This window comes from Equus asinus, chromosome 9 (assembly GCF_041296235.1).
Source record: "Equus asinus isolate D_3611 breed Donkey chromosome 9, EquAss-T2T_v2, whole genome shotgun sequence".
In the NCBI taxonomy this organism is placed as follows: domain Eukaryota; kingdom Metazoa; phylum Chordata; class Mammalia; order Perissodactyla; family Equidae; genus Equus; species Equus asinus.
The window spans coordinates 48,148,601-48,165,086 of NC_091798.1; the positions used below are offsets into that span (position 1 = coordinate 48,148,601).

Here is a 16,486-nt window from a genome sequence, read left to right on the forward strand (position 1 = left end):
GGGGGATAGGTAAAGAGGGAAGTAAGCATAAACAATGAGGACCTAAGTATTCAGTATGTTGAATTTGAGGGGTCGGATAAACATTTTGGTCTGAATGTTTTCATCAACAGAGAGCTAACACTGAAGAAGATACAAAAAGAAAACAAGCCAAGAATTATAGACGATTACATCATAAGTCTTTTTACATTTACATTGAGGCATTGTCATTCAACAACTGCAAAAGTTTAACGTGATTTTTTGCTATCATCTCTGAAAATGAATAAAAATGCTACAACTAGTAATGATATTATTGAGCTATGCTATTAATGACAAATATTATTATTATGGGATTATTGACATATTTTCCTTCCAAAAGCAGCTCATGATGTTTTCTGTATTTTTTTATACTGAGCCATCCAAAGGAAAGAAAAACATTTTAATTTCAGGGAACAATGACACTGGTAAAAACAATTATTGTTTAATTACCAGGCTTCCTAATAGTAATTGGGAAAGTTATTTAGTAGCAATTTACTACACATGATGTCATAACTGTAAAATATTTTTAAAAATAGCTTCAGAAATAGTTTCATTTTATCTAGTCCAAGAACTTAAGCTTTCCCATAATTTCAGGTGGTTTCCCTTAAAGGAAGTACTAATAGCAAACACACATATATATATATATGTATAGCTTTCATGTAGTAGACACTGTTCTATGTGCTTTCTGTGTATTGATGATGCATGAGGTCCTCTTCACAATCCTATGAAGCAGATACAATTATTAGTCCTAGTTTACATAGGAGGACATTGAATCACAGAGTGGTTAAGAATCTTGCCCAAGACTACACAGCTAGTAATGGGCTGAGCCAAGATTTTACCCATGATCCAAATCACTAAGCTATTCTGCTCTATGCGCTACTTGCTACAAAGGCCGATATTCACTTCAGAAGAACGTGACAAGTGTGTACACTTAGATTCTTTTTTTTAAATTGAAGTGGGAACTAGCTATAAAACAAAAAGATCAATTATGAAAGTCAAGCTTCCATTTATCCTTTGCTTTTCCACTGAGATTGGTGGTGATTCACTTTTGGTTCCTTTTGAAATTCCTTTTCTTTCTTTCAAAGGAAATTTTGAAATTTCCCTTTTTTCTTACACCGTGCTATAACCCAGCTCTACCAAAGCTCTTTAAGCAAAAGAAAGAAAAAAAAAAAAAAGCCTAAAGATGGGAACCGCAATAAATGGAAAGCTATCATGTTAACAAAAGGGCAGTACATTTTAAACTGAACCGAACAATGAGCTGTCAAATGAATTGCTCAAGTTTCTTAGTTGGGTTTTTTTTTTTTAACTTTTGTTTCTGATGAACCAGAACTTTCTTTACCCAGCTGAGTCAGAGAGTTTGTTTAAGTGCCAAATTGATGTCATAAGATACTTTCTGGGTCAATGAATGAATTGCATCCAACCCAGAGTAGTTAGGATGTACAGAGGAAAGAAATTACAGTGTGAGGTTTTTAAGGCATGTCACAAAAGCCTCAGTCCTTAGGTAGGGCAGTATAGGCATTCCTTTCTTTTACCAAGGACAATCTTAATAAGTAGTAAATTCTAGGCAACACTAATACTTATGAGCTCAAAAGGGAAAGAGAATTAGCATCAATTCTCATCACCTTTCCAAATCTTTCTGCTGGCATCATTTTTACCATGTCATTTCTTAATGTTGGTGACTAGTTGCCACAATGACAGCTCTGCAGGGAAGGGACGAAAGTGCCTCTGCCATTGCCTTGCATGAGCTCAGACGCTGAATACATCATCTCTTCAAAATGCCCAGACCTCACTGGCACCCCGCTTGGAAAATTGAGTCCATTCCCACCACAGTGCTGCTGGCTGCTGCTACTGCTGCTGCTATTGCTGAGCTACTGATTTCCTATCCAAAATACCCTTTGGGATGTGGAGGGAACAGAAAGATAGTCCTGGGTACTTGTGTCTTCTCATTTTCTTATTTTCATTTTCTGCCCTTAAAGACATCACTTGATTCCATGAAAATAATTTAGACAGCTCATCTAAGTAACAGCTGAAGAAATTCTCATGTCTCTTCTAATATTTCACCAGTACAAAAAAGCCAAGGACTTAAGATGCTTTTCACTTATTCCAAACTCTTCTTTCTAAATCTATTAGTGAGAACCTCAGCTCACAAGGAAAAATCTGTACTCTGTGGTATTAATGGATATATTTAGACATTTTAGCCAAGTATAATAAATTATAGAATGGAAACAAAGATCTTATCTTTATAATACTTTTGTAGATTGCCATATCTGTAGCTAAAAGTGACCATTTTGACAAAGGGCAAATACTAAGACCTACTGGGAGAAAAGAGGGCATGTTACAATACACAACTATTTTTCAAATAGTATTACGCAACTCACGTTCAATCACTGAGGATCTGCTCAAGATGGGGGTCAGAGCACAGGCTGCACTTCACTTTCTTGTCATAAACCCCTACAAATGACAGAATATAGAGACCCATGGGTAGACAGACTCCCAATAGGGTGAAGAGTAGTGCTATCAGATTGGAGCAGCTGTGTAGTCCTCCACCTCACCACACACACGGAGTGAGAAAGAGATATCATGCTCTCGCACTCGCATCTCCAGACCCCACCCAGCCCCCTTGAGCAGTAAATGCCCAAGGTGGCTGACTACATTCACTAGGATCAGAAAGCCCCCACAAGTAGAAGACAAACTACTAGTATACTAGCCCCAGGGGCACAGCCTAAACTCTCACACAATCACTGGAGTCTGGCTGCAATAAAACGCTTCAGAAGTCACATAATATTAACAGCTAGTATTTATTAATACTAAATTATTCATGAATAAATTATTATTTCAGAATAATATTCATTATTCTCAAAGCATTAAAAGCTAATACTTATTGAGTGGTAGGGATGGGGTGTGTGGTAGGCTGCCTTCCAAAAGTTTTGCATATATTGATCATTTAAATCTCAGAAAAACCCTGTGAGGTAGGAGTTATAACTGCCTTCATTTGATAGGTGAGGAAACTGAGGCAACATGAAGTCATTAGTCACATCCCAGCCATCGGGCTCTGGACCTCATACTCTTAACTACCTCGCTAAACTTTTTCCTGAGCTAACAATGAATCTCAATTACAAAAGTGAGTGCACACACATTTGAGGAAAGCCAGTGCCATGAAAAATGGGTAATAAATATTAACAGATACACAAACAAAGTTAACAGAACAAACTGCTCAAGAATTTAGATGAAGTATAATTAATATCATCAGGGAAATAAGAGGCTATATCACCCATAACAAAGAATCAATTAGTTTTCAGAGAAATGACAAAAGTGATCACTGACATTTAAATCTCAATAGAGAGAACTCTACAGCTGAAGAGCAAACTAGAAGATTGAGGCAAGGAATTCTCACAGAAGCAGTTAAAAATACAAAGACATAGAAAGAATGAAAGAAAACCCAAAGGATGTGGAGGACTGATTCCAATACTTCACAATAGGCTTTCCAGAAAGGGAGAATAAGAAAATAAAGCAAGAGAACATGTAAAGCAATCATAGAACAAAATGTCCCAAAACTGAGGAAAGTTTTAGGTTCTCAGACTTAGAAGTCCCAAAGAATGCTGGGTAAAATGAGTAAAATAGACACATCTTGACAAATCATGATAAACTTTCCAGATTCACTAAGCATTTATATTTCACTGTTTTTGCTCACCTCAAAGTTAACATAACTAAAACTTATATCTAAAACTGAGCTCACCAAATCTAAATAGGCTCATTTTAATTACCTTATTTCTATTATCAATATTACTAGTCTTCCAATCACCCTGGCTCCAAATGCAAAGCCTCCTTTAACTTTTCTCTTTTCTGACAGTTAGAGACTGAAATATGTCCCCCACAAATTTATGTTGAAGTCAAATCCCCAAGGGGGTGGTATTTGGAGATGGGCCTTTGGGAAGTAATTAGGGTTAAATGAGGTCATGAGAGTAGGGTCCTCATGAAGAGACTAAGTGCCCTTATAAGCAGAGACAGCAGACAGCTTGCTCTACCTCTCCACTATGTGAGGCCACAGTGAGAAGGCAGCTGTCTGCAAGCCAGGAAGAGTTCTCACCAAAACCTGACCATGTTGGCACCCTGATCTCAGACTTCCAGCCTCCAGAACTGTGAGAAAATAAATCTCTGTTGTTTAAGTCGCCCAGTCTATGGTATTTTGCTACGGCAGGCCAACCTGACTAAGACATTGACTATACTTATTCTACTGCTCTTCCAGTCATAAAGAACAGAGACTCACTCAGGTCAGTACAGGAGTCATTGTAAAGATACATGTGAGGTAATAAAGGTGATGGAATCATATGGCAGTTCACAATCAAGAGATGTCATAAACCTGGTCTCAAAATTAGGAACTGGAAGATAGTTCTGGAACCAAGGCAGTATCTATGGATCTGAGAATCATAAACATGAGGAATGACTGTCATTATTAACAGATTCAATACTACGCTGTGGAGTCCTTCTATAGGTCTGCCAATTTGGGCTTCCCACCCCCAATTCACTAATTCTTACCTTTCACTCTTAAAGCATCTCCTTAATTATACTTCTTGCTTCTTTATAACTTCGGGTTACTGTGAGCCATTTTGGTCCTGACTTTGTCTATGCGCTCATTGTCTATACCATCCATTTGTTACTTAAAATTGATTACATCTTAGTATTGCTTTTATTTACTTAGTCTTCCTGTGATTCTATTGTTTTGTGACATGGAGTCTATAAATAGTAGCTATTTTTCTTTTTGCAACAAACTCTTTCTTAATTGCTCAATTTAGTGAGAATGTCTCCATAAAGGAATACATAAATTGTTAGCATGTCCAATCTTTAGGGTATTGCCTTCCTCTGAATTTATAATATCTATCATTATACAATGAACTCGACAGCTAATCATGGGTTTGTTTTCAAATTCACCCCTTGTTCACTGTCTTTCATAATTATTAAATTTTTATATTGTTTACTTATCATGGTTTATAGCTTCTTGTCTCTTCTAGGCATTCTTCCTAGTATTGGAGCCTTTTCCAGTACTTACAGTGATGTGTTTATTGATTTGAGTCCATTTTTATCAGTCTTACATAGCTTTGAGAGAATTTAAGTGCTTCAGCTTTCCCATTTGTAACATAAGGGCAGACGGGAGTATTCAAGGCCTGTAGATACTAGCTGATTACAACATCCTCACAGTATTAAGATGCAGAAAGCCATGACTAAAGACATAGCCTCCATTAGAAGACTAGAAAAAACAATTTCCCAAAACTGGTTTCAGCACTTCTTGATTAGACAGAAATCTCTCTGTTTTTCCCTTTGGCTAAAATCCCTGCTTATTTTCTTGCAGAGCAGGAGTCTGTAAAATAAAAATTGTTATTACCGATGATGAACTGGTGTCACCAATGCCATGGAACCAATGCCTTGTCACAAAATATTTCTCAGCAATATTTTTACTGATGATAGTTCCAAAAGGAAAATCTCCACAATGGCTATTATATAGTTAATAGTTATAGAGCTAAGAGATGGAGGAGGTATCTGGTTCACGACCCACCCACCCCATTCTCTGGGAACTACACCCACACACTGGGGTGAACCCACAGGAGTCCTGATTACTCTATGCAGCTGCTCACGACTCCTCACTGATAGATTATTGGATGAGTTCTAGAGCTAAGCTTGGCTAATCAGATTCATCTCTCCCTTTAACGAGAGATTTGGGTGACAGGGAGTCTCATACCTCTGTCTTTGGGGCTACACCATGCAAAGTGGGAGCTGTGGGAGTGATGGTTTATGGCAGTGTGGACTGAGAGTCTGTGAAAGCTCATCAGCAGAGAAAAAGGAAAGAATGACACAGATACACCCAGAAAAGCAGAGAGGGGGAAAGTATAATTCTTGGTTTTCTCTGTACTAATCCTTTTTGTACATTCCACTTTTGTTTTCAAATCTTAATGCACATAGTTGCCATTCCCAATTCTACCCCCAAACTTGCTCTGTCACTTCAGTGTACTGCATCTATCTTTTTTGAAGATTTGCCGTGAGCTAACATCTGTGCCAATCTTCCTCTATTTTGTATGTGGGTCACCACCACAGCATGGTGACTGATGAGTGGTATAGGTCCACACCTGGGAACTGAACCCCAGCCACTAAAACGGAGTGCACTGAACTTAACCACTAGGTCACAGGGCTGGCCCTACACTGCATCTATTTTTATGCCACTTGTTCACCTCCTCTGGCAACTCTAACTCTACATCTGGGTTACAAGCCTATTCATGATTTACAACTTGCTTTTCTCCTCTAAGTTTCTTCAAAATGCCTCATCAATTTTGCATTTCATCTGTCTTCATCTCTGTCCCCTGAATATACCTTAAATGTTATCTCTATCTTTGCCCTAAGTTTGTCTCTTTTTTCAAATGCCTGATTCTGGCTTACCACTCCAAGTAGTCAAGCTTGTCCTCCCCACAGAAAATGTCCCTGTCCCATCCCCCAGGCATTTATGACATCCTATGGTAATTTTCTAGATCATTCTTTTGGGACTTATTATATACTACATTCACGTGGTGTCAGTTTTCTTTCCTGGTATGCAATAACTTGATCACATTGTGAGAACTGCAGGTGCACTGTGGACTCCCAATCAGTGGATGCAGTAAGATATGTTCCCTTTCTTCTCAAAAACATGTCTTTCTGGGATTAGGAAAATAAACAGACTAGAATCAAAATTTAGTAGGACACTGTAGATAGACGCACAGTCTCTAAAGAACTTTAGTTCCTTTTTAAAAGTTTGATAGTGATTTAATAATTAAACTTACTGTTTTGGTGACTTTCAATTATATTCCTTACATTTTTACTTACAGAAGCAACATATGAATATATCTTTACCCTAAAAACAAATCCAAAGAATATGAAATTACATAGAATATAACATGAAGTCTCTCTTCATGCAGCACCCCATGCACACCCCCATCCCCTTCTGCCCCTCTCCACAGAGGTGCTCACTGTTAAGAGTTGATATACACTGTTCCCGATCTTTTACTGAGGATTTACTTGTGAATAAGAATGCTCTTATTTTGTAAACAAAAATAAGATCATACTTTATAGTATTCTAAAATCTATTTCTTCTGTTTAATATATTATGTCTATCTTTCTATGATAATAAATATAAATATACCAAATTCTTCATAATAGCTGCATTAATAGCCCAAAGACAGATTTATGCCAATTAATGCAACCACTAAATTATTGATGGGCATATGCTGCTACTGCAAAAGTTCTACAGTGAAAAAAGATAAATAAATTATCATGGTTTCATTTGTCAGCTGAATTTGGTAACAATACTACCAGTTGGTTTTCCTCAAACCTTGATGAGTCTTGCTTGCTCATCTGTATCTATAGATGAGTGTCTACAGTTGAAATGAGTCTCTTTACATAGGCCAAGTCCAAATTCTCATTACCTTAACAGTGGATACAGGTTTGAATTCAACTGTGTGTGATTCCAGTGCCTATGTTGATTTCATTCTATCGTGTTTTTAGTTTTAAAACATAATTTGTTTGCTCCTAAATGTCAGTGCTTATTAAATCTTCTGTAAAGGGTAAAATTGTATATCTAACTAGTCATTGTGAAATAGTCATTAAAATGATTATTTCTTTAGAAACTGTTGGTTTCTCAAGAAAGCAGTTAGCTAAATCAGGATTTTGCAACATGATGAATTGGTATTCTTTGTGTAGACATAGCACTATGCTTTCCTCTAGTTGGCAGATGGTGTCATTTATAATGCCCCCTTTTAACCATAATATATTGTTTGAAGATCGGACAAATGAAATTTAAATTACTTTTTAGACAGGAAAACATACTAAATGGAGGCTAATTTGAATTATTCTCACAAAATGTTTAACAAGAGATTATAGAAGATAACTGACATACAACAGGAGCACTTGTATAACACTGAAAGGGAATGTACTAGCTCCAAGAGCAGCACGTATGTACAACCCTGCTAGAGCTGCATGTGCATTCACCTTCATGGAGCAGCTAAACAAAGTTCTACAACACCGGGTGGCTTAGGAATAATACGTGGTTCTTAGTGTTCAAATATTAAGGAGACACAGCTTGCACATCCTACCCACAAAAGGTGCTCCTAGAGGCCTCTAAAGGGTTGAAGAAGTAGTCTTAAAACACCGAGTTCTACTTTGAACTTCCTTGGCAAGGCATTCAAATAAATACAAACCATAGAGAAATTCTGCTATCCAACCAAGAAAGCAAAATGAGGACCAGTTTATTCTCCCTTTGTGCTGACTTTATGGGCAGAAGAACTTTATTTCCTCCTATCTGTGAACTGCTAGGGAAGAGGCATGGTTATTGACAATCTCAATTAAGCATGCGGAAAGATACGTAGGAAATGTTTTATCATTGATTGATTGTTGGCCATGGAAGAGAACCACGCAATTATGCACTAATTAATGAGTGCATCAAACAGCATCTTATCTTGACATTGACAAAGCACATCCTAGTGGAGGAGTTTATCTTCATACTTTATGCTTCATACTTCAAGCTTATCCTGTTACTAGAGTACTTGATGGCTCCTCTCTCAATTAAAAAATATATTTGCAGGGGCCGGCCTGGTGGTGTAGTGGTTAAGTTCACACACTCCTGCTTCCGCAGCCTGGGGTTCGCAGGTTTGGATCCTGGGTGCGGACCTGTGGACTGCTTATTAAGCCATGCTGTGGCAGGCGTCCCACATATAAAATAGAGGGAAATGGGCACAGATGTTAGCTCAGGGCTAATCTTCCTCAGCAAAAAGAGGAGGATTGGTGGTGGATGTTAGCTCAGGGCTAATCATCCACACCAAAAAAATATATATATATATTTTCAATGTCAAATAAAGCATCTTGAAAGTTTTTTCCCAGGAATCTAGTCAGATTTCCTAAGTTTGAGGAGCTGCTACACGGTGGCCTTTGGCTTTGGACAACATCTAAGGGAACATCTGAGAATTATTTCTTGTTCTTTTTCATGGCATGTGCCAGCTATCTGTAGGCAAAACTAAGGGGACACAGCTTTAAAAAATTATTTTCTTTCATAAGAGAAACCTCATACTACGCAAGCATGTTCCCAGCTGACATAAAGAGAAGCTCCAGTCTCTGTCAATGAAAGAATTTTTAAAAATATCTTCTTGGAGTAATAATTTCTTCCCAACCATGAAAACCAAAATTCTCAACTCTGGCCAAATAAACATCAAACTTCATTTTTTATTTAGAAACTCTACATCAAGTTCTAAAGTGGAAGTGTGGAGATATATTAATACATTTCACGACTTAGGGCCAAATTATAAATATTGTCAATTCTGTAACCACTATCCCATCTCTCTTCCAGGAAACTTTGGTGAAGGGGAAGATCTGGGGCTGAAAAGTGGGTTTCACTCACAATCCAAACCTTAATGTCTATCCTCATCATTTCACTCATTCATTGGAAGAGGATTGGGGAAAAAGAAGAACTTGGAGAAAAGGTAAATAACAGGAGCAAAGAAGAAGAAGAAGAAAAATAGAAGAGAAAAAAGAAAGAAAGGGGGGAAAAAAATGGAGAAATGTGCCACAGAAATTCGCCCAGATTTGGACGTGGTGTGTTCCCTAATTGAAGACAGGAGTCTACTTAGAGACCTGCAAAGACATGGCTTTATCCACCCAGTTCTGCCTCTACCTCAAGCTGTGCTGCATACATTCAAGAGGACATAAAAAGAATTGCATCTGCTGAAATAATTATACAGAGATTGATCATTTTTCAGAGATGCACATTGAAAATCATAAACTATAAGATAAAATAAAGAGAAGAAATTACAAAGCACACAGAAATATTCATTGAACAGTTGGAATATATTTCAGGGAGTAGCTATATATTTCACATTATATTAGAAAAAACAAACAACTACTGGGCCAGCCCTGATGGCCTAGTGGTTAAAGTCCGGCGTACTCCACTTCAGTGGCCCGGGTTTGGTTCCTGGGTGTAGAACCACATCATTCATCTGTCAATGGCCATGCTGTGGCAGTGGCTCACATAGAAGAACTAGAAGCACTTAAAACTAGAACATACAACTATGTACTGGGGCTCTCGGGAGGAAGAAAAACAAAAGAGAGGAAGATTGGCAACAGATGTTAGCTCAGGGTGGACCTTTCCCAAAAAAAAGAAGAAAAAATCTGCATTGTTTTTCTTTGCTTCTTTCTTTTTTAAAGCCACACATTTGCAAAGGAGATAAGGTTATACTTTATTTTTACTTAAAAAAAGAAAAAGTGGACACGCCCTATGATTTGCAAGTTAAAACAAAAACGTGACAATATACTCTGTTCAGTAACTACAAAAAGTGAAATGTTATATTAAAAATTGAATTTACAAAAGTAGTTAAAACGTATATACATAAAATGCAATAGTAGCATTCTATTTGATTAGATTAGATAATGACAAAAGGGAAAAGTGATGAAAATGTAAAGTATTGGTCTTTATTTCCAGGTTTTTGTAGTTCAAATGGAATTAGATATTGTTGTTGCTTTGGCAGTAGTGAGGGTTCAGAATGTTTCTACTGAGGCTTTTTAGAATATATTATGTAAGATGTATGTCTGCTTTGAACTTTATCTCAGCTAGTGAATTGCTCCCAACAGGCATTTTCCTATTATATAGAAGCGGAATCTGCTCCAGGAAAAAATCTGGATGATGAACAAAGGATCATGATGGTCACGTGGCCAATGAATTACCATCTCGAATATTTTGGAAAACACTTTTTTCCTATAATGTAGTATTTAACTTGTGTGTAATTGGTCAGGGTGTATTTCTAAGATCCTTGTGGCTGGAGGCCCCTGTCTGGTTTATCTTGAAATCACACTCAGAGAACATATGGAACTTTATACAGAGTAGGTGAAAAATAAATGCGGATAAATGAGTCATTACTATTTCTAAAAGTAGTTAAATCCTAAGGGAGAAATATCAGATCAAAGGTGAGGTGAACTAAAATAATTTCCATGTATTTTTGACTATGAACACAGTTTACGTTGGTCAAAGACAAAACTGAAAATATTTTCTCTTTTATTTTTATTATTTCAAAGTTTTTGCAGAACCAGATCCAGCAACTTCTCAAATACACTTTTAAATTTGACTTATTTATTTTTCCTGTATTTACAGAAGAGATGAGAATACATGTATCCACGGCAATAGGCTAGGAAAAACAATACCAAGTTTTAAATTTCAATTAATTTTAGTAAATTTTATAATTTATTAGTTTAATAATTAATTAAAACCTAATCTCTTCCAAGCACATAACTAAATACATTGAACTTATTTACAATTAACTTGCTGCCCATGAAGAGGTCAAACAAATCTGATTTTCTAGACAGACATTTCAATAGTAAATTAAAAAACTGAAATTCTGATTTCATGCTGAGGTCTCTGTGAAAATTATTTAATGATGCTTAGATCTCCATTCATTTGAGAGGTCTGCCCTGACACCCTGCCCCTCGTTCCCTGTTCTTCCAACGTAGATGGTTAGGGTGTTAGAATTGCAAACTGATTGTATCTTTCACTAGATGGTAAACTCATTCAAGTCATGAAACCCGTCATATTTAACACTGTATCTTCAGGTACAGTTTCCCTCAAATTAGTTGTATTCGAGATATTGGGGATAATAGATATTTGGGATAACCACAAGATCAAATCTATTAACCTGTAAGTTTAAGGTCATAGTGAAAACATCAGATTTGATGCACCTTAATAACTAGCCTTTTTTTTTTTTTCATGATAACATCCTTCTCAGCATCTCCTCTAACTTTAACCATTTACTTTAGCATAAACTAAAAGAACAGCATAGCACACATGGCATTTAATTATTAACCAATTTAATTTTTGTCATGGATAATGTAGTTCACCTTCATTTGTATGCTACATTGTTTCCTAACCTTCAAAAAGATTAGGATGCAAGAAATCTGTGTTCCAAATGCACTTATCATTTCTACTTAAAGGTAATATGATAAGAACAAAGTGACCTCCCTGGGCCAGAAGTTTTTTCCCCTTAACAAGGTAGTTTTAAAGATGTTAGTATAATGATATGAGTTGTAACAGTTGTTTCTCACTTTCTAGCTTTATTAGCCTTAGTAGAGTTGAGACTATTGCTCACAAAATGGGAAGAAAAGTGGACTGAAGTCACAAGAAATGGGACAAGGTTGACAAGACCCCAGCACAGCTAGATGACAATCAAAGTTCATTCCTTTCATTCCTTACCCTGCCAATGAGCATAGGGAATTTTCCATATCAATCAGGTGTGATGCACGTCTTGGCAGGGTTGGAAACCTTTACCCACTCTGAGCATGCACAGGGTATTTGTATTTGCTGACGTGACAGACACGTTTTCCATCTCAGAAGACTCACCAGATTTAGCAGGACCTAGACCGAGGCAAATTAAAGGAGGAATGCGCAAGGCTTCCACATCATTAGCCAGCAGCAGTGGTTCTACAGCCACGGCATCACCATACACATCCACGGAGAGCACCAAATCTTCTACATCACATAAATTTTCAAACACACAGACAGAACTGATTAGTCTTCCTTCTGCTCTGATGCTCTCAGGACTAATTGCATCTTGCCCGCATCCCTGGCCACTAGCAGAAAGCAAACCTCCCACATCATATCACTCACAATCACTCACATTTTCACCCCCAGTTTGTTCTTCACACGTTTTTAATTCTCCACTTCTCTACTCCCTTCTAAACACTTAAATGTGTCCTCTGAAACCCCATGTCTATGATACTAAACTTTCACCTACTCTCAATCTCTTCTTTAAATATTTCCTTCATCTTGTCATAGCCCAAATTTGAATGTACCCCGAGCCCATTGTCTTCTTCAACCAGCCCTCCCTAGTAAATGCTTTTTTATTTTCTTTTACACTATATGTGCCTCGGTGCCAGGAAGTAGAGATGAGTGTTCTTGATCTGTTTTCCCATTTGTAATTCACTCAGTCCCATTAAAAACCTTATGTCTTTATGCCACCCAAATACGCCATTTACCAAACCTTCTCACTAGCGTTATTTACCAAACTTGGGTCATTCATTGATGACATTAGTATCTTCTTCTCTGTCTTCCTTCTGGGTGACATCAACATCCAGGGAATGACCCTCCAATACTCTGATGTCTTAATTCTTTTACTTCATCACCTCTAATAATAACCTTTTCCTATTCCCCTACTCAGCCTCCCACTCCTATAATATCTTAGTGCTAGTTTTCACCTGGAAATATTCTACCTCCTTCATCTTGTATACAAGTATCTGACTTTGACTGCATCCTCTAATCCTATTCATTTACTCAAATACATAATTCATAAATTCTACTACCTCATAATGACTTTCTCTGACCCTTCTACTTTTTCACTGCCCATCACCATCCTCTTAGCTTCACTTATTTTGTTACAAGGCTTTAATTCCATGATCCATGATTACAGTCACTGCCTTATAAATATTTCCAACATCATGGCCACCCCAGAAAAATCCTGATCCAGTTTCAACACACTTTTCTGCCATTATCTGCATCTGCATCTGAGTATCTAACGTCACTGGAAGAAATCACACAATGGGCTGACTGGTTCCACATTAGTTTCTCAACAACCATCACATGGCCCTCAAAATTGCCAGGAAATTCTTTTATGTTTCCTAATAACTCAATTTCCTACTCTCCAAAATGGTTGTTTAACACATTTTCTTCTCTCCTAAACTGTCCCAATCCCCTTCCCTACTCATTCTTAGCTAATGGTTATACTTTTTACTTTACTGAGAAAATAGAAGCTATCAGATGAGGATTCCCAATCTTTATATCATTGAATCTATAAATGTGCCTGCATCTGTACGCATCCCCCTGGCTTCCCTCCTGTCACCATGGAGGAGGAGTTCCTTCTTTTACGAAAGGCCAATTTCTTTACTTGTGCTCTGTATCCCACCTCCCCTTGACTCCTCTTGAATTTTGCTCTTGCAAGATAATATCTTTTCCTTCATGAATTTTTCCTTTCTATTAGGTCATTCCAATCAGCATGCAAAAACACAGTTAAGAGTTTTGTATCTTAAAAAATATATATATATATCTCCTTTGCCCTCATAATCTTTCCTGCAACAAGTTTTCTTCTCTCTGCTTCAAAGCAAAAGCCCTTAAAATATTTGACTTAGCTTTCTTTCTGTCCTCTTTTTCTCCTACCAACCACGCTTCAGTACACTCCAATGTGATGTCTGTCTACCATGCTTCTGAAACTTCTCATCAAGGTCACCTAACAAAACCCTATGTTGCTAAATTCACTGACAACGTCTCCAGCTTCATTTTTCAGCTATAGCTGACGTAGCTGACCTCCTCTCCCCTGCCTGAAACATTCTATTCTGTTGTTCTCCACGACACTACACTCTGCTAGTTTTTATCCTACTTCTTAGTGATTCCTTGGTTTTATTTCACCATTCTTTCTCCTCTACTTAACCTGCAAACCATGAAGTTCGTTAATAATCAGTTCTGGACCTTTTTGATTTTTCTTAATCTACACTGTCTTCTTAAAGTAAACTTACCTGATCCTGGTGCTTTAATTAATTGCCATCTATATACACTGAGGATTTATATATTTCAGCATACGTATTTCCAACTCTGATCTATTCTCTAAGTTATAGACTCAATTCAGCTGTGTACCTGACATCTCTATATTGATGTCTAACATGCATTTTAACCTCAGCATGGCCAAATCTAAGTCTTGATTCCCACTTTGATACTCTCTCCCCACTCTAGTCTCTACTACCTTAATATACGAGGTAACAGAGACTAGTTTACTCAAATGAAAAAAACAAATATATCCTTGATTACTCTTTTTCCTCTCTTTTTAAGTCAGCAAGCCCTACTGGTTCTATCTCCAAAATTTCCCATCGAGCTATCAATTTTTATTTATTTCCACTGTTACTACCCTCATCTGTATCTCCCAGCTTCTACCCTTGTTTCCCTATTCTAATTCTCCAGAGGAACCCAGAGAGATCTCTTAAAAACAGTAATTAGATCATACTGCTTCCCTGCTTAAAAACTACAAAAGACTCTCTACTCTTCTTACAATAAAACTCTCACATTAGTCTACAAGGCCTTGTGAGATGTGGGCCCTGCCTTTTTTCTGGCCTTGTGCTCCAGTGCCCTCAGTATTGCTCGGTGCACATCAGTGACCTTGGCTTTCCTCAAACACACCAACCATTACCCCTGGCCTGCCAGTTTCCTTACTAACCAACCTACTTAAAGTAGCTTTCTCCCATTACCACCTATCATATCACCTCATTAGTTCCGCTCACTGCATTTTTCAGGATTTATGCTCATCTTCCTTGTTTTCCTGTTTATTCAACTCCCCCAATAAGACTTAAGTTTCACAAGGGCTGGGATCTGCTCGCCTGTTCACTTCAGCGTTCCCAGCACTTAACACAGTGAAGAGCACTGAGAAGGCGCTCAATAAATATTTGCTTAACGAACAAAATGAATGAAGAAATGTATGAGATCACCAAATTCCTGTTCAAAGTTCTCATTTATAGTACACTCATTTGTTATAGAAGCACAAAGCTGACAACAGAGGTTTTGCATGGTGAAATGGTGTTTTTCAACATAAAAATAGACTGATCTTGAATCTAGAACTAAACTGTAATTAAATTCAGAAGCCAATATTTTTCTTCAAAGAAGTTTTAAAGACTGCTCTGTTTCCATGATCTCTAGCACAACCATAAACATCAAAAAACTTGTGCATACTTCAGGGTGCTTTTCCAACGATTTCTTAAACTAATTCTGCTATGTGACATTAAATACAATAAATGAGTAACCAGCATTATATGTGACTTACTTCCAGATTATAAGGCAAAACACTGTGCAGTTGTACTGCAAAGGATAATTGTGCTGTCAAGGCCCTTCATTTAGGATCATAGATGGCTAATGTTCCAACACTTGATTTAGACGATGTACGCATTATTCCTCTCTGCCAAAACAGATAATGCAAACAGACCTATGTAGGCAAAATTGCAAAACAGGGGAAATATCTCAAGTAACTTGCTATCTACCTCCAATTTCTAGGTCCTCTCCTCTCCAGACATCCAAATCCATGCAAAACCCTCCTTTAGATCTCTTATTCCTTTATTAAAATCTATCTTTGGGAAAAGATCTGATGCATCACCCATGTGCCATTATAAATTATAGGATAGACAAAGAGGTGACTTCTTCCTATTTGAACACTTAACATAATATGAACATTTAACAATAAATAAAGTTCCAATTAAGCACAGCAAACAGAACAAAACTAACTACAAAAAAAAACAACAGAAAGTAATTTCTAAAATGGGAGATTTTGCATTTCTGACCTAGGTCGTGGAGGCAGTCTTGAAGACAAGAGGACAGCTTGTTAAAATAAAACCTATATCAAGATTAAGGAAAACATCTCAGCTTGCTCACTGGGTCAACAATAGTTCCACA

The 16,486-nt window shown here is 37.3% G+C and overlaps 1 protein-coding gene across 1 annotated transcript in view; it reads right to left on the reverse strand.

Annotated features, from left to right (window-relative positions):
- CHSY3 (chondroitin sulfate synthase 3) overlaps positions 1–16,486 on the reverse strand; it is a 255,986-nt gene that overhangs the window by 127,943 nt on the left and 111,557 nt on the right. The gene's annotated exons all lie outside the window — the stretch shown is intronic.